Here is an 18,941-nt window from a genome sequence, read left to right as displayed (position 1 = left end):
CGTTGACAGATTACTAGGGAAAATACGCTTCGAATGTAAGTTTGCTTAATCTGTGCTTTATACATTGGGGATTGTTTCCGCACATGTTATTATGTTTAGCTATATTCCCTACAGTGGTATCACGAGCCTTATGTATTCAAAGCATGTTTTAGCATGATTTTTTGTGTTTTTGCTGTTGTCGAAATTTTTGAAATTTTTGTTGATTTTTCGGAATTTTTTTATGAATTATTGGATTAATTGCGTAACTTGTTCTGAAATAAAAAAGATTCGGTTTTTCGACTTTTCTGACCCTAATCTGATTGAAAACGATTTTCTAAGATCAATTCATGAGAACGGAATTGCAAAAACTGGCCTAGAAGTGATGTTTTTTGGGCGTTTTTGTTAATTTTCGAATTAAAATTAAAAGTGTCGGAAAGTATTTCAATTAAAAGGTCAACCTAAACAATTCCGAATTGATTGAAATTTTGACTCGATGTTTCTGTATACATTCTTGATCTATGGTAAAAATTTCAGATTTTTCCGATAAGTATAAACCCTAATTTGTCTTTCCCCAAATCCGTAAAAATTATATCCCTAATTGATTTTTTTAATAATTTAGATCTAATAATTCGGTTAATTGGGAAAGGGAATATAATTTCATGGGTCAGTGGCTAATTTTAAAAATTATTGGATTAATTTGAATGGTTTCGTTAATTTTAATCGCACTTAAACCAAATTATTAAAATCTGAAATTTAAATGTTTAAAGAACGATTTAAAGTTTTGGATTTTATTATTTAAAAGTTCAAATTTTTGGTTGAATCGTTCGTTCTTAAAATTTGAATAATGTTAGCCTTGATTTAATATTTTACGAAATTGGATTGTCGTTAATTTTATTAAATCGTAAAATCCATTGTTTTTCGAAAATAAAAATCGTAACTTTTTATGAAAAATAACATAAATGCAAACGTTCGTGAAATTAAAATATATTTTTTAATTGAGTTGGTCTGTAGTATGAATCAAAGGCACGAACACAAGGGTGGGGTGGACGTGTGGCTCGTCGAGCCATGCGGGATGCCGCATTAGTGCCGAGCCGCAGCGACGCGGGCAACAGCATGGGCGCTGCGTGCCGCGCGCGGGCTGGGCGAGGGATGGGCGTGGGCTGCGAGCAAGCAAGGCAAGGAGCCTTGCGATGTGCCGCGATGCGCTGCGACGAGCGTCGAGCCAAGCACGCAAGGGCAGCAGTAGCTGCTGCAGGTACGTGTGCAAGGCTGCGGGGTGCACGGGCTTTGCTCGTGTGCCTCGTAGGCCACACAGTGCTACGTTGGGCTTGACGCAAGCCTAGCCCGAGCAAGCACATGAACATTTTTTTAATTTGTTTATTTCGTTGGGCTTGACCATGTTTGCATTAATTTGGGCTAACGGAATATTTAATTTAATATTTTATTTACTTGGGCTAGGCCGCGAGTTTTAATTTAATATTTAATAATTAATTATCCGGAATAACTATTGGTTTGAGTGGGAGCCACTAAATGAAATAATTATTTTAATTATTTTTCGTAGGTCGCATTATTTTAATTAAATTCAATTTTAATTAGAATAAAGTCAAAGGATTAATAATTTGGAAATTGATTAATCTTTTAGGACGCATTTATGTGAAAGTGAATTTTAATTAATTCACGTAAATACTTGCATTATTATCATGGGCCATTCGTTTTATCATGCGAATGAGTGAATGAATAGAATATATATTATATGTAATGCAGGTAAGTGACTAGTATGGCCATTTAGGATAGTTAAATACGGTATGCGAACCGTTCTATCTTTGAATGTAAAGTTTTAAATATGGTTTGCGTACCATGGAAATTTTGATGTAATTTATTATTTTCAAGTATTTCTAAGTTTAAAATTTAAGTTAGCAATTGAACGAAGATTCAAGACGATGCCAAGCTAACAAGATGGTGATGAAGATTGGATGCTTCAAGACAAGATGTTTTGGGCCATACTAGTTCACCATTTTATTTATGCATTTAATATATATATATATATATATATATATATATATATATATATATATATATATATATTATGCTTGAATGTATGAATGTATACTTTGCATGAATAGGTTGTTTCGTATGACTCGATTAGACTAAGTTCACTTAATAATCGAACCAACATAGAAACAACTAGGTCCAAAGCAATATTCAGTATATAAATTGCCTTCCAAATCAAGCACTTACAAAAATCTAAGGACCTAACGTAGTAGGTTTACGCCAAAGCGAGGTGCTATATTAGTTGACTTAGATGGTAAGGCGTTCCAAAGGAGCACGTTGATTGTGGTTTCAACTCAAACAACAATGGCATTATGTTGTGGCAATGGGATAAATTATGGTATTAATTTATTAACTAAGAGTAATTTGGAGATTACTAGCAATAGGTTTTGCTTACCTAGAATCTTAAAATACTTAAGACATGCCAAAGCTGCTTAAGGATTTAGGACTTTTAGGGTCTTGGAATCGTTTCATTCATTTTGGACCATGTTTTATTTTTGGATGAATGAAATGTTTAATAGCTTTATTGATTGCGTGAATGATTTTATTTCAAGTTATTAAAGTATGATAAATGTTTTCTTTGCTAGTTCATTTTGTAGAATAGTAAATCTTCAACCTTATTGCGTTCGGACAATAGAACTGCGATATTTCCTCGATCGATTGGTAACTAATTTTGAGAGCGATTCTCAAAGAAAAGGAGAGTGAGAGCGTATCTTGAATGCTATTTTCTTATAGTGATCTTCATGGTTGTTTTCAAACTAAAATTTGAATGGTAGACCAATTGGACCTCATATATTCAGAATACTGGGTAGTTTTGGAATAATGAAGTATTGAGTTAAAGACTCATGTATAACAATGGTTAACAACCAATTTTCTTTTGATTCGATAATGAATTAGACTCATTGGATGTTGTCATTCAAAGTGAAAAAAAGAAAGGGACTTTGTAAGCATAACAAAGTAAGAAGATCGAGCAAAGAGTAAAATCTTTAGGACTATCAGAAAACATGCTAGAAAAGATAGGAAAGGGGAACAAAAGAAATTAATTCAAGATTCAATTTCTACCTTGAAGTTTATGTTAAAGAGAAACGACTTAGCAAATAAACTCCTATGGTATTAGATTGCCGCTTGAGGTTCTAACTCTTGTTAAGAACTCAAATTTCGGGAGCTAAGTCTGGTTGCTTGACCTACAAGTGGGAAATGAAGCAAAGTCTTGCTACATTAGTCGTAGGGTCATCATGTTTGTTTTAAAGTCCTTCTAAAGGCTGGAACTTAATGGTATTATGTTCCATTAATCATAATAATCAATTTCTGTTTGGACAACGGAAAGACTCACATTCAAAGTAAACAAAACATTCGTTGAGTGTTTATTTGAATGAAATGGTCATTTAAGGGTTGAGTCATATGATTGATTAATAAACAAACGAATCTCTTCACACTCAAACTTCAGAAGGTTCAAATCAAACATTTTGATTTGTGTTCCACATATCTTTGGCAATGTCATACGACCATATCAACAAAACAACATTCCAAGATTCCATGGCATGGATTTCTGAAAGTTGGTTAATTTAAGACACGTGGGTCTTGCTTGTTGAACATTACATAGAAATGGACTATTGTTAGAAGTTTCTAGACAATAAAGTTCATGGGCCAAAGATGGATTTTATGACTTACCTATTTCACAAGCATTTGAGAAAATATGGCTATATTTACTCAACGTGAAATATGTGAAATGCTTCAATGCGATTCACAAAAGGGTATAAAATCAACTTGACAAGAATTTTGGAACATCTAGGCTGGGTCAAGGTGATGTTGCATGAGCTAAGAAAGATTATCTAGATTGTTTATATGGCAATATGACAATCGAAGCTCCATAAGAATATGGTATGTTCAAATGGAGAAATCAGAATCTATTCGATTAACGATAATCACGACTATTTTTCTATATAATTTCTAAATGATACTGTCAAGTGACTATCACACTAAACAAAGTTGTCAAAGCTAAGGATAAGATGTCATAAGGATTTAACTTCGGTTCACTACATCTTTTCAGTACATATATATCTAGGGTTGTCAAACCCAGTGGGAGTTAGTGTTTACATCAAACAAACTCAAGTATAGATATATGTTTCTATAAGAGCTACTCATAGAAACAAAAGGTATTGGTTCTACCACAAATCTGAAAACATATGGTTGTTTCTTAAGATAATGTCTTTTAGGAAACCATCATATTTCCAAAAAGGCAAGTGGGAGAAAAATGACCTCGAATGAACTTCGAGTCAAGCAACGAACAAATGTAGGATACGTAGGAGTCTTTGGAAAAGCTCCGTACTTATAAGCCTTTGGAAGAGCTTCATGAAGACTTTAGAAGTTCTTCAAGAGAATCCTAATACTCAAAGGAATTGAGTAATGTCTTTATAGACACTAACGTTTGATGTTCAATACCTAGGTAAATCGTATAAGGAAGAGAATTCAACCAAGATAGATACATAGATATCTCGAGGAATGATAACTATGAAGACTTTGGAAGTGGTTAAATTCCCAAGTATGGTTTGAGGCCATCAGAAACATTATTATGGTTCGAGGCCATATAAAATGGTTTGAGGCCATTTTATCCAAAGTACATTCATCTTAAAGAATCAAATCTATGATTTAGTTGATTTGCATAAAGGGTTTACTCCCATTAGTTGCAAACATGTTTTCTAATGATAGAACGTTGATTTGCATAAAGGGTTCACTCCCATTAGTTGCAAACATGTTTTCTAAACATACAACGTTGATTTGCATAAAGGGTTCACTCCCATTGGTTGCAAACATGTTTTCAAAACATACAAAGATGATATTGTATACACATACACAAGAAAAGCTAGATTGGTGGTTAAAGATTATAAACAACTTCATGGCGTTGATAATGTTGAAATCTTTTTCACCAAGTCGGAATGCTTGAACTATTTGGATAAATCTAGCAATCATTGCATATGGCAATATGACAATTGGAAAACGAAACACCTTCCTCAATTGGACTTGTAGAAAGGAATTGTGTACATCACACAATGTAAAATTTTTGGATGCTAGATAAAAGAGCAAGCTTAAGAAATCTATTCGTGATTAAAGCATGCAAGTGGGAATTGGAACATATTTTTCAAGGCTATTGAGCAATCATGGCTTTATGAAAATATGGATCATCTTGTAGATGAGGAGTTTAGTGGGAGCTAAGTCAAGTTTATTGGTTCTATATATATGAGATACATATCTCTCTATTGAAAATGACATTCAAATTCTATATGGTTAGATTTGAAAGTATTTGTCAATATTAGAACCATGGAGAAACTTAGAACATACTGGGTTAAAGATCTATTGGATAGGATCTAAAGCGTTGTTTGGATTCTGTAAAAGTAATTACTAAATCAAACACAATGGAGAGACTCAAAAGAGACTCTCAACCCATATGAGTAAGTCTAAGTTATGAATGCTTTAACTAAGTATAAAGCTAGGCTGTTATCACTAAAGTTAAGCATGAAGGACCTTGAAGAGGTGCCTTCACCTTATGTCACATGGCAATGCCAAGATTTTAGCAAGATTCAGCATATCTTGAACAGAATAAAGCTAAAAGTTACATGGATAGATTTTAAAATGCGAATGGTTTTTGCATTACAATCAATCATGTATGATTTGATATATAGATCTCCAAGATAACTCGTGAACATTGGATCGTGACGAGTTTATACCAATCTTTATCAATCTAGATCAAGGATAATTAGAATAATATCAAGAACATCCAATACATTTGGACATGTAGGATGAGCACTTGATAAGAGGAAGTGAAGATGAACTAAAGTTTCGATGCTACATGCATTTGCCTAAGCAAAAGTTGAAACTTATTGTTAGGCAAACCACAAACTTACACGGGAAACTAGGCGTCGTGATTAAAAGGTGGTAACATAGGTTCTAACCATATGTGATGCATGGGAAACTGAATCAGTGATTAGTTTCCAAAGTTCTCAGTTGAAAGATGTATCTCCCACATCTCTGTGAACTGGTTGGAGTATTCCAAAATGATGGCATCATTTGCAATTCTATATAATTGAAATGAATACATTATTTCCTAAGAAGCAATGAAAGGGAATTGTTTCTAGTGGGAGTTCTTCAATGAACTCAGGTTGATCACAAGTCTGTTATCTGGATGGTTTTCTATTTTAGATATGATTATCATTCTAAACAACAATAAAAGACTAGATCATTCTATAAACATATTCAAAGATCTTTTCATCTTACATCGAAAGGCTTTCGATAGAAAAGATGCTAAGAATAGCAAAGTATGATAAACTAAACCTCTGCATTGAATGAGACACAACATTCATATGCAGATATGGAATCAAGTTTGAGTTCCATGAATGTTTTAAGTATTGGGTGAAAGGCCTATATCTGTAAAACATTAAATGCTTGATTTTGGGTTAGAGGCCCACAAATTGGTAAACATTTGGTTTAAACATTTATCATTTATGAAATTATATTTCATATTCATTTAATTTTGGTTTAGTATTAAATGATAAGTCCATGTGATTCAAAACATTCAAATGGGATGTCAAGATGGATTCTTCGACAAAGAAACACCCATAAGTGAACTCGAATATTGAAATCACAAAAGGATCCCTAATCCAGGTCATTGAAAGGTTGGACGACCAATGACTAATGAAGATTAGATTGCAAGTTGGTTTATAGTTCTGTTTCTTGAACTAGATGGACTGGATGTCAGAAATTATTTGCATAGATACTTATTGGATCTTGTATCGAATTGGCCATGAGAACACTTTAAGAGATTAAAGTCATGTCATAAGTAGTTCTCATTAATGGTGATTAGAACCATTCCTCAGAACATGAGCGATCATGTCTGCTCGTTTGAGAATTAGTTCGCTTTGATGCTAGCTAAACGTCGCAACATAAAAGGATGCTATAAAAGCAGTTATTGGGCGTACTATGAATCAAAGTGAGTGTTCATAGATTGCAAGAATGGATTGTCCTCCTATCTTTGATAAGATATGGTGTTGTTGTGTAACAAGGCCTCTCGGAGAGTTAGATAGTGTAAAATGCATGGCCGTGCTCAGAATGGTTAAGGCTTAACCTTCTGTAAAAGTTTAATAGTTGAGCTCTGTAATCTGAGAAACACTTCTGGACCTAATAAGGATGGCTTGGATCTTACCTTATGTTAAGCAAGTAACACTAAGAGACAAAGGATTGTAAATGCACACTTGTCTGAATGACAAGTGGGAGACTGAAGGAAATATGTCCTTCACCCAAGGTGCATTAAGTCTAATACCAAGGTTCAGATTAATTGCGAAAAATTAATTCAGTAAGATCAAGTGATCGGAACAGCTAGCTGGATCAATGCTTCCGATCAGTGAGTTCTAATCTATATTAGACTCACAACTTACTCTTGACTGAACCTATAAGGTCACACCAATGACATGTAACAGATCACCGGATTAAATGAATCGAAACTTCATTTAATAGATTTTCGGGAATTAGTATTGGAAAACATAAATATACGATGACGTTGGATCGAAATCGTATATCGTATTGCGTATATTCGTAAGCTAGGCGAAACGAATAATCGTATAGTTCGACATTGGATCGTCAAGTACTATACGATAAATAATTGCTGCAAGGCATTGAACGCAAATACGAGAAGGCAATGCTGCCGGTCCAATGAGCCAAGGCGCGCAAGCGCGCAAGGTCCACTAGGCGTAACAGCGAGCCAGCGCGCACAAGGCCCATGCCTTGGCTGGGCGCGCGCGCATGCAAAGAACAATAGCAGCAGCCGCGTGTGGGCTTGCGCGGGTAATGCTGGCTGGCCCTTGGCCTTTGTGCCTTGGCCGGTTAGTATTATAACCTAAAGGTTATAATGTTATTCTACACAAGTTGTTTTCCTAACCTAATACAATTCAGTCGACACACATCAAACCCTAAGGATGAGAGAGAAATCCTAATTCTCTCTTAGCCTCCATGGATGTGTTCTTCCCAAAAAGCACAAACTCTTGAGTGATTGTCTAAGCTACGATTATCAAGACGGATCTGAACGTGTCGGTGAACCAAGTAGAAGAATGACAAGTGGAGTTCTAAGTTCGTGTTCGTTGACAGATTACTAGGGAAAATACGCTTCGAATGTAAGTTTGCTTAATCTGTGCTTTATACATGTTTCTTGTCTTTGGGGATTATTTTTGCACATGTTATTATGTTTAACTGTATTCCCCTACACACATCATAGGTACCACTCTCATCTGGTAAGGTTAACACCGGCGCGGTTGTCAATCGCGTCTTCAAAGCTTGGAATTCCTCTTCACACTGGTCATTCCACTCAAACTTCGCTTCCTTCTTCATCAAGGTTGTCATTGGTTTGGCGATTCTAGAAAAGTCTTGCACAAAGCGTCTATAATATCCCGCTAAACTAAGAAAACTTCGAATATCGGTGACACTCTTAGGCGTAGGCCACTCACTAACAGCTTTTATCTCTGCAGGATCCACTGCAACTCCTTCCTTAGACACAAAATGTCCCAAAAATGCAACTTTCTCCAGCCAGAATTCACACTTAGAGAATTTGGCGTACAACTGGTTGTCTCTAAGGGTACTCAACACTGACCTTAAGTGTTTAGCATGATCCTCCTCACTTTTGGAGTATACCAGAATGTCATCTATGAAAACCACTACAAACTTGTCCAAGAATGCATGGAATACTCGGTTCATTAAGTCCATAAAAATTGCAGGCGCATTGGTTAACCCAAAAGGCATAACTGTGAACTCATACTGACCATATCTAGTCCTAAATGCAGTCTTTGGTTTATCGTGCTCTGCGATTCTCAACAGATGATAACCTGACCATAAATCGATCTTTGAAAAGATTCCTGCTCCTTTTAATTGGTCAAACAAATCATCTATCCTAGGCAAAGGATACTTATTCTTGATTGTGACTTTAATGAGCTCCCTGTAGTCTATACAAAGTCTCATGCTTCCGTCCGTCTTCTTCACAAACAAGATTGGCGCTCCCCAAGGCGATGCACTTGGTCTAATATAACCTTTCTTTAGTAATTCTTCCAGTTGACCTTTCAATTCACTCATTTCTGCCGGAGCCATCCGGTATGGGGATTTCGAGATAAGTGCAGTTCGGGTATTAGGTCTACGGTAAAGTCAATAGGTCGGTTGGGCAGCATTCCCGGGATCGCTTCCGGAAACACGTCCAAGAACTCATTTACCACTGCAATGCCCTCTGGTTTCTCTTTCATCACATTCTCTAAGTCTCTCACATTACATAAGAAAATAGGGTTCCCTTTACTGACTAGCTTCACGAGTTCCATTGCCGTGATGATTCCTACACTTCTAGGTTTCCCAAAACGACGATAGGATACTACCTTTCCTAAACTAGACTTCAAGTGAATCTTCTGCTTCTCACAATCAATCTTAGCTTTGAGAATTGCCAACCAATCTATTCCCAAAATCATATCTAAATCTCCTAACTCAAACTCGATTAGGCTAGACAAGAATATGGTCTTGGCTATGGTCAAAGGTACGTCTCTATGGATCTTATTATACTTCAGGATCTCACCGATTTGGTATCACTATGGGTACTTCAATTCCCTCGAGTTCTTACAACTCTAACTTCTCTAAGATACCCTTCGATATAAACGAATAAGTCGCACCAGAATCAAATAATACTTTAACTAAAATGGAGTTAATAGAAAAAGTACCAGCTATGACGTTAGACGAGGTTTCAGCTTCCTGTCTAGTGATTACATTCAGCTTTCCTTAGGCAACTCCTTTGTTATAGCCAGCTCCATTGGCATTTCCATTGGTGTTTCGGTTCCCATTCTGGTGATAGTTTCCCCCAGACTTTCCACCACTCTGGCCATTGTTGCCATTGTTACCATTTTGGTAGCCCTTTTGGTTTCCACCATTATTGCCTCCATTCTGGTTCTGGTTATTCCGGTTATTGTTCTGGCGGTTGCCTTGGTTGGGTTTCCCATTCTTTGCTCAACACTCAAATTCTCTATGGCCTAGTTTCTCACAGAACCTATAGACAACTGGGTTTCCATTACAGTCCTGTCCTGGGTGATTATTATGCAACGTCTACAATAATAGACTCTCGTTCCATTCCCTGCAGACTGGTTCTAATTCCCATTGTTGTTGTGGAAATTGTTTCTGTTTCCACCATTGTTTCCCTTAAACTGGAAATGATTATTCCCTTTATTCTTCTTAAAGTTTCCCTGAATTTGTTGGCCACCACCTTGATTTTGGTTACCAACATCTTTCCTCTTTTCACCAACTCCATTCCTTCTTTGCTGCAGACCATACAAATGGGCAGCTTTCCGTACAGGGTTTCAAGAGAGGTAAAGGTCTCTCCAGCAAGAATCATTTTCAAATCCATAGTTAATCCACTCTCAAATCTCTGATCTCTAAGCTCCTCCGTTGCCACCACTTCAGGTGCAAATCTAGATAGCTCTATGAACTTGGAATAGTATTCAGTTACAGACATCCCTTCCATCCTTAGCTTGATGAACTCTTGGGCTTTCTGCTTTTTTAGATATGGTGGGTAAAACTTGTTTCTCAAGGCAACTTTGAATGATTCCCATCCAAATCCAGGTGTAGCTCTAAAAGCAGTCTCACACCTTTGCCACAACAAATCAGCTTCTCCCCTAAGGTAATACACAACCACTAGAGGAAAAATCGTCATGTGCTTCCCATCAAGTGCGGCTCATTTAGTAAATTGGCAGCACTTGAGATCACTAAAAAAAAGAAAAAATACAATTTCACATGTGCGGGCACATTTTAGAAAGTTGGCAGCACTTGAGATCACTTAAAAAAAAAAAGAAAAAAATACAATTTCACAAGTGCGGGCTCATTTTAGAAAATTGGCAGCACTTGAGTTAAGTGCGGGCTCATTTACAAATAAGCAGCACAAAAGATTTCATAAAATCTCAGGTTTCCATTTTTTTTCGTTTCCCGCTTTCCTCCTTCCTCCTTCCCCTTCTCGTTCTCTGTTGCTGTTCACCCACCGTCGAACACACCCAACGACTTGTCGCGTCACCGCTGGTGTCCCCCAACCGACGAAGGCTTCCTCTTCTAGCCGCATCAACGCTGTTCTTCAATCTGAAAAAATGGAAGCAGCTAAACCCCCAAATTTCCTGTTCTTCAATCTGAAAAAATGGAAGCAGCTAAACCAGTGTGTGGAAAAGAGGCATTGGATCTTCTCAATTGCATGGTTGATTCTAATTACGATCTGGAGAAATGCCTTCATCTTTTGCAATCTCTTCGACAATGTGTCCTTTCCAAGGTTCTCTCTTTTGTTTTCGATTTCCGAAATTATCAAATTTTAATTGTTCATTTGTTGAATTTAATTTGTTTTTTCAAGTAATTTTCTGCTAAAACGTGATTATTTTTGTATCATTAGATTTATGTGGTGATATTGACTAAGTTAGAACTACAATTGTGGTACCCAATTTTTGTTTCCAGCCTAAAATTTATGAAATTCAGATGTGTTTGTATATTCTGCTGTGGTTTTCTACATATAGTTGACAAATTCATTGTATTGCACATTTGCACTAAGGCTACTCATGAAACTATGAAATTGAGAAGGTAAACCTGTTAACCTGTTATGATTATGGTGGTAGAATGATGGGATACATTTTGATACAATGCGAAAGTGTCAATAATGTATTCGATATTGCTGGAATTGGTTATGGTGTTGTGCTATACTATTTCTGAGAGTGATGCTGCAAAGGCTCCAAAGATATCAAATGGTGAGGAGGCCTATGTGAGGGATATGTATCTGAAGGGAAGAAAATATCACCTACACGTGCACAAGTCAGCCCACGTTTTGCTTCTGCTTGTGTTTTTAATGCTGTGCTTCTTTGGTGGATGCAGTCTGGTTTTATGAAGCTATTGCTCTTGTGTGCTGGCTGGCTGTGTATTTTTTTGTTTTGTTTTAGGGTTGCTGTTGAATAAATAGAAAACTAATTGCAAAAATAAACTAATTCGATTCCAATTTTTTTTTGTTTTAGGGTTGCGGCCGACTAAATAGAAAACTAATTACAAAACTAAACTAAACTTCTGTTTACTGTGATGTTTATATTGCTAGGTAGTCTGAATGTCGATCTGTTTAGCTAATGTGTTGGTGATTGCTAGTGTTGATGCGAAGTTGGTTGAACAAGAGACTGTTTTCATATCTTTGGCAGTGAGGAATGCAAAAGCAGTGTGCCCAGTAGCTCTTATTGACATGCACAATTGCAGTGTTGATGCGAAAATCAAGATGAGTCTTGGTATGGTTGTTTTCATGTTGTGATTGATCTGATTTCATCTATTTGTGGTTCATTCTATGTTTGTGATATGTTAGATGTTATTCTCTTGTGTACTTTTTCTATTCAGATGCAACAGTCATGGAAAAAACCAGCTGAGATTAAGAAGAAGCCAACTGAGAGGTTTCATTTTGTGATTGACCATTTGAAATTATACTGGTAGTTTTTGGATTGCTGATAGTAAACACTAAACAGACCTTCTACACTTGATTTCAGGAAACCAGCCTCGTCATCTGTAGCAGGTTCTGAGTCGAAGACAAAAAAGAGAAATCTTAGCAAAGTGAAGGATCCTAACATGTTGCAGGACTCAAACATGTTGCTCTTTGAGTTCTGCTCTTTGTTTTATGTCTCAGGACTCAAACATGTTGCAGGTCTGATCTTTGTAGCTTGCTGCTCGGACCAGCAGGTTCTGGTGATTTAGTCTCCTGGAGTTCTACAGATGCAGTGTTGCAGCAGCTGGTCTGGGTGCTCAGATCCGAAGTGTGCTTTGTTCTGGTCAGCAGTAGAAGGTTGTTGGGTGCTGGTTATGGTTGGTTGTCTTAAACTCATGTTGCTAGTTTGCAATGTTACCAGAAAAGGGTCTTAAAGCTAGATGTCGCAAACGCAGTGCTTGAAAATGAGATTTCAGTTGATGCGCTTTCCATTTTATTTGATTCTTTTGTCCTGATGATCGATTTTCATATTTATCTGTACCAATTATACTTTTTAACCTAATTTGGTCGTTTTACTTTCCAGATTTCATGCTTGATTTTAGTTGTAATTACTAATTTAGGGGTCTATATATTGTTCATTTTAAATATATACCAAGGGTTCTCTGTAATCTGTTCATTGACTTCATTCTTATGACAATATTTAACTAATACAGTATGTCTTATTATTGAGTATTGACATATTTTAACCCGTTATTTATTCAACTTTTCTTCATAAAAATGACAGGTTTGTGACACACTGGAGGATAATGCTTTAATGTCTGGGAGCATGGGTGACAGAGAACCCTGGTTAGTTGCCTCAAGGCTCCGAGATCATATCCTTACTCCCAAAGAACGAAGAGATCCTCTTCTATGGAAGATGGTAGTCTTTTCTTCCTATCTTTACCCTCTACTTCCGCTGGAATTCTTGATACATTTTTAAGTTTCCGAACACATGTTCTTGATATTCTTATACTGTACCCTTTTACTTCTCTACCCGTGTGTTTTTCTACTCCTTTTACTTTAGTTAGCGATTATCTGGTTGTTGTGTACTTTCTAGGGCTTCTGACAGTTGCATGGAAACTACTTCTTAGTTCTTACCATACGGTACTTAAAGGAAGTACAACAAAGATGTGTTGATGTTGTTTCTGTTATTGCTGTGTTGATGTTATTTATGTTGTTGTTGTTGTTGTTGTTGTTGTTGTTGTTTCCGCTATTTCTATTGCTGGTTGTTCTTCTGCTGTGTTGCACATGTTTTGTTTGTGTTTTTGATCTCCTTGTGACAATGGGGGACTTGGTGTGGGATTGCTTTAGTTTTGGATATTTGATGTTGGTGTTAGAAACTTTTTGAAAATTCAACACATCGTTGCTGTATTTCATTTTATGGTCTAAACTTTGATGTACAACATATTAACAGGTTGTAGGCTCCAGGGGATGGTGACATCTCTCGTTATCGAGCATCAATGCGTACTCAGTCTCCCAATGTTGAGATAATTGAGGGTATGTTCAAGCATGTGGCTAGAACTAATCAAGATCATGGCATGATCAGGTAGCTTTACGCAACAAGTTAATCTTTCATTCTTTCCTGCAATATAATAATGGCTTTTGTTATCAACTTATTATGCAATTGTATGATATCAAAACTTTCCGGTCTTCACTTATTTTTTTTTTCTGTTTTTGAATATGATACTTGTCTTTCCTCGAATGCTTACATCTTATCAACAGAAAACATCAGAGTGAGTAAGTAGTACTACTTTACAAAATCTTAAAGAGTGGCAATTCTTAATTTGATAGAATTGTTCAAACGAGAAAAAATTACAAAATGGGTGAGAATGAGTCTTTGAAACATAAAACTAAGTGTATTAAACATGGAAAGACTTTAAAATACTCATTTAAGTTCATTAGTTGAAAGTTGGGACCGTTATTAGCCATTTTAGTCAAAATGTGACCGATAATGAACCAACGAGGCTTAAATGTGCATAATTTCACCAAAGTGGTTGAGAATGAGTCTTTGAAACATAAAGCTAAGTGTATTAAACTCGTAAAGGGTTTAAAATAGTCATTTAAGTTCATTAGTTGAAAGTTGGGATCGAAATAACCCATTTTAGTGAAAATTTGACCTATAATGATCAAACGAGTCTTATATGTGCATAAATTGACCAAAGTAGGTAAAAATGAATCTTTTAAACATAAATCTAAATGTATTAAACTTTTAAAGGGTTTAAAATATTTATTGAAGTTCATTAGTTGAAAGTTGGGACCGAAATAAGCCATTTTAGTCAAAATGTGACCGATAATGAACTAACGAGGCTTAAATGTGCATAACTTTACCAAAATGGGTGAGAATGAGTCTTTGAAACATAAAACTAAGTGTATTAAACATGGGAAGACTTTTAAATACTCATTTAAGTTCATTAGTTGAAAGTTAGGACCGAAATTAGCCATTTTAGTCTAAACGTAACCGATAATGAACTAACGAAGCTTAAATGTGCATAACTTCACCAAAATGGTGAGAATGAGTTTTTGAAACACAAAACTAAGTGTATTAAACATGGAAAGACTTTAAAATACTCATTTAAGTTCATTAGTTGAAAGTTGGGACCGAATTTATCCATTTTAGTCAAAACGTGACCGATAATGAACTAACGAAGCTTAAATGTGCATAACTTCACCAAAATGGTGAGAATGAGTCTTTGAAACATAAAACTAAGTGTATTAAACATGGGAAGACTTTAAAATACTCATTTAAGTTCATTAGTTGGAAATTAGGACCGAAATTAGCCATTTTAGTCAAAACGTGACCGATAATGAACTAACGAGGCTTAAATGTGCATAACTTCACCAAAATGGGTGAGAATGAGTCTTTGAAACATAAAACTAAGTGTACTAAACATGGAAAAACTTTAAAATACTCATATAAGTTCATTAGTTGAAAGTAGGGACCGAAATTAGCCATTTTAGTCAAAATGTGGCCGATAATGATCAAATGTGTCTTAAATGTTCATAACTTCACCAAAATGGGTGAGAATTAGTATTTGAAATATAAAACTAAGTGTATCAACCATGTAAATACTTTAAAATACTTATTTTAGTTAATTAGTTGAAAGTTGGGACCGAAATTAGCCATTTTAGTCAAAATGTGACCGATAATGAACTAACGAGGCTTAAATGTGCATAACTTCACCAAAATGGGTGAGAATGAGTCTTTGAAACATAAAACTAAGTGTATTAAACATGGAAAGACTTTCAAATACTCATTTAAGTTCATTAGTTGAAAGTTGGAACCGAAATTAACCATTTTAGTCAAAATGTGACCGATAATGAACTAACGAGGCTTAAATGTGCATAACTTCACCAAAATGGGTGAGAATGAGTCTTTGAAACATAAAACTAAGTTTATTAAACATGAAAGGACTTTAAAATATTTATTTAAGTTCATTAGTTGAAAGTTGGGACCGAAATTAGCCATTTTAGTCAAAATGTGGCCGATAATGATCAAATGAGTCTTAAATAAGCATAACTTCACCAAAATGGGTGAGAATTAGTATTTGAAATATAAAACTAAGTGTATCAACCATGTAAAGACTTTAAAATACTTATTTAAGTTCATTAGTTGAAAGTTGGGACCGAAATTAGCCATTTTAGTCAAAATGTGACCGATAATGAACTAACGAGGCTTAAATGTGCATAACTTCACCAAAATGGGTGAGAATGAGTCTTTGAAACATAAAACTAAGTGTATTAAACATGGAAAGACTTTAAAATACTCATTTAAGTTCATTAGTTGAAAGTTGGAACCGAAATTAACCATTTTAGTCAAAATGTGACCGATAATGAACTAACGAGACTTAAATGTGCATAACTTCACCAAAATGGGTGAGAATGAGTCTTTGAAACATAAAACTAAGTTTATTAAACATGAAAGGACTTTAAAATATTTATTTAAGTTCATTAGATGAAAGTTGGGACCGAAATTAACCAATTTTATTATTATACGGTTCATTATTTCTTTGTTCTGTACAAATTAAGTTTTAATTTATTGTACGATTCAATATTTATAATATAACTAATGTGTATATATATTGTTTGATGGTTGATCTTTTTAAGGTATTCAATAATCCGAGGGAGCGGCCTTTCACCTTTGACGAGATAGATGAAGTTCGAGAAATGTTGGCAAAATTCATTACCAATGATTGTCTTTGATATTTTCTTGTAATGAACCTTAAATTATGTATGCTAGCTAGTTTTTCATATAATTGTAATGTAATCGACTTTTATATTTACAATTATATACTATTTAATTTAATTATCTATATAATTGGATACTTTTTATATGACGTATAGAGGTTAATCAATGGCGTCGTCCAGGGAAATCGGTTATACAACAAATCTAGATCAAGTGCGACTCATTTATAGGCCAAGTGCGGCTCATTTTTATGCTTGTGCTGCCCATTTTTATGTCAAGTGCGGGCTCATTTTCAAATTTGGCAGCACCAAATATATCAAGTGCGGGCCCATTTTCAATATTGGAAGCACCAAATATGTCAAGTGCGGGCTCATTTTCAAAATTGGCAGCACCAAATATATCAAGTGCGGGCTCATATTCTAAAATTGGCAGCACAAAATATGTCAAGTGCGGGTTCATTTTCCAAATTGGCAGCACTTGAAACATCAAGTGCTGCCAATATTTTGGCAGCACTTGAGAAACATCAAGTGCGGGCAGGCCATGTGCTGCACATGTAAAAGCCCGCACTAAACCCCTTAAAATGAGCCCGCACTTGAGGTTTTTTCCTCTAGTGAACGCTATTAACCCTAAGGTCTTCTGGGCAATTCAAAGCTAATATAAGCTAATCGAACTCTCTTAACCAATTCTCAAGTACACTTTGGTCTACTTCCCCTTGGTACAAAGGAGGCTTACTCTGGGCCACCTTCTTAAACATTTCACCAGCTGGATCAAGTCCTTGGTTATTTCTATTTTGTGCTAAGTTCTGCACTACTTCAGCTAGTTTCCTAACCACATCCGCAATCCCTTGGGTAGTCATGTCCCTTCTCCTGAATAAAACAAAAGGCTAACTTTAACAACTGGGTTGGACACGACCTTGCTAAAGCATTGCACTAACAACAAGTCACGCAATAGCACAAATTAAACCAAAATTTCGGACCCTTAAGGCAAGAATGGCGCCTAATCTTGGGCCAATTCCCGCTTTAATTCGCGTCACAAAGTTTAAGTGGTGAAGAATTGAACCACCTTACAAGTACGATTTCATTGAAGAAATACATGAATTCTTTTGCGATAGTCGCTCAAAGAAAACTTGAAACTTAGAGTTAGAGGTAATAAAAAGAATTCTAAACTTTTATTGCTTCAATGAGAGAATAATACATCCTTTGGATAGTACTTTATTCGAGAAACCAAAAAACGAATTTCTAAAACCATAAAATATAGCTTTCTACTTTGTTACTCCACTAAAATAAACACTAGCTATTACATTAGAAAAGTTTAAATGCTAGAGTCATCTTGACGATCATTCCTTTCATTGTAGTATTCAGGAGTGAAGTCTTGATCATTAGGATCGTCAAAGTCTTCTTCCGGATCGGATTCATACTCCATATCCTCATTATTCTGTTGTAGCTCACTGTTCACTTCATCATTTGTTTCAGGCTCAACTTCAGTATCGCTAGAAATCTCAATAGTGGGTTCAGGATGAATAGGATTGGGGTTTTCAATCTCAACAACATCATCATCACTATCCTCATTCATAGGGGTTTCCGTATCACTACCAAACTCTGTGTGGTTGATACTTTCCACCATCTTACCATCCTCAAAAAATTGCTCTGTCATCTCTAGAATAGTGGTCATAATCTCCATGTCATACCTCCACCTACCATCTGGAGTACCATACTTGAAGTAATTAGGAAGGCCACTGTCAGTATGCATATCATGGAATTGTTGCTTCAGACTTATATATGGGTTCCTATGGGGCAAACAGTGAATGACCATCTCGGCCATGACATCCTTTTTCCTTAGTTCAGGCAATTTCTTGACCGTAGAAAAATAGTTGCAGGCAAACTCAATCTTCTGTACGTAGATGTACGGGGTCTCACAATCTAGCTTCTCTAGGTGTCCTAGGTTAGAGAACTTTGAAAGCAACATCTTAGTCCTGGAAGTACACAACTAAAAGTCTTACTAATACGTTCCAAAACAAAGTAAGTTCGTGGAGCCATACAATTTCAATGCACAAGTACATGCTTAATCATGAATTGTGATGCGATAATCACATAAAGCAACATAAAACATGGTCAAACTTAAATACATAAGCATACAATTAGTACTTAACGCTTAGCACCTAATCACATGCATACTTAAATTAAATGCATACTTAATCTA

The 18,941-nt window shown here is 35.8% G+C and overlaps 1 long non-coding RNA gene across 3 annotated transcripts; it reads left to right on the top strand.

The window, feature by feature from the left end:
- Positions 1–11,181: 11,181 nt before the first annotated feature.
- LOC110781715 (uncharacterized) lies at positions 11,182–16,899 on the top strand. 3 transcript variants are annotated; one of them, XR_008926924.1, is made up of 7 exons: positions 11,182–11,347; positions 12,249–12,332; positions 12,439–12,491; positions 12,585–12,897; positions 13,305–13,439; positions 13,974–14,105; positions 16,664–16,899. It is a non-coding gene; the product is annotated as an uncharacterized lncRNA (long non-coding RNA). The 3 variants fall into 3 exon arrangements; XR_008926923.1 differs by lacking the exon at positions 11,182–11,347 and having other exon boundaries at positions 12,135–12,332; XR_008926922.1 differs by lacking the exon at positions 11,182–11,347 and having other exon boundaries at positions 12,139–12,332; positions 12,585–12,877; positions 16,664–16,894.
- Positions 16,900–18,941: the final 2,042 nt, after the last annotated feature.

This window comes from Spinacia oleracea, chromosome 2 (genome assembly GCF_020520425.1).
Source record: "Spinacia oleracea cultivar Varoflay chromosome 2, BTI_SOV_V1, whole genome shotgun sequence".
NCBI lineage: Eukaryota > Viridiplantae > Streptophyta > Magnoliopsida > Caryophyllales > Amaranthaceae > Spinacia > Spinacia oleracea.
This window is presented reverse-complemented; position numbering and strand designations above follow the sequence as displayed.